The sequence below is a fragment of the Oreochromis niloticus genome, linkage group LG18, assembly GCF_001858045.2.
Source record: "Oreochromis niloticus isolate F11D_XX linkage group LG18, O_niloticus_UMD_NMBU, whole genome shotgun sequence".
Taxonomy (NCBI): domain Eukaryota; kingdom Metazoa; phylum Chordata; class Actinopteri; order Cichliformes; family Cichlidae; genus Oreochromis; species Oreochromis niloticus.
This window is the reverse complement of record NC_031982.2, coordinates 1,798,087-1,799,083: the sequence shown is the minus strand read 5'-3', so window position 1 is coordinate 1,799,083 and position 997 is coordinate 1,798,087.

Here is a 997-nt window from a genome sequence, read left to right as displayed (position 1 = left end):
TGCAATGTTTTGGTACATTTTAGTTTAAGACAGGTAGATGACAAAGACATTAACTACGTCAACAACAGATTTATTGACATCTGCACAGCAAAACCGTCTTTTAGCATTAAAAAGCTCTTTTATGTATTTGCTAAAGAGGTCCAGTGTGGGGGAAAAGCTTTGATAGCTGCCACTAGGATGGTAAATGGACTGGTTCTGATATAGCACCTTTCTACTCTACCTCTCCATCATGCCACATTCTGATAATGGGGTCACCCTCCCAGGCGGGCGGGCGGTGTGAAGATCTAAGTTTGTGAATGTGATATCTTGAAAACGAGGCAGCGTAGGGGCTTCAGTTTGATAACACAGGTGCATCTATTAAAAATCTCAGATCAAACATCAGGTTTTTTGAAAATCTTGTGAATGCGATAACTCGTGAACGAGGTGGTGTAGAATTTGGAAATTGATACCACAGGTGTGTCTACTGCAAATCTCGGACGATTTCAAATCCTGGAGATGAAGTTTTCTGACATCTCGTTGTGATGTAGGATTTAGAGTTTGACACTGTAGGTGTGTCTACTAGGAGGCAGAGGGGTAGCACTGGCAGTTGCTAACATTCACACTCCAATGGATGCATCAGAGCATCTTGCATGTTACAAACTGCAGCAGTCAGGGATCAAACTACCAACCTTCCAGTTAGTAGATGACCTACTCTACATCCTGAGCTACGGCTTTGGGATCAGGGACTCACAAAATCCATACTACAATATGTTGATTTTACCTGACGCAATTAAAAATTGCAATTATGTATCCATGTAACTGTTTTCATAAGTATTCAATTTCATTCAGTTTTTTTATATAGTAATAAAGCACGAGAGTCACTTCAAGGTCCCGAGTGAAGACTCATCGTCATCATGATGAAAGTGCGTTTTGTAAAAACTGATCATTGAGGGTACGAGTCATACTTGTATTTTACAGGTCGCTCCAAGAGGCATTATAAAGCACGAAGAATGAGAAA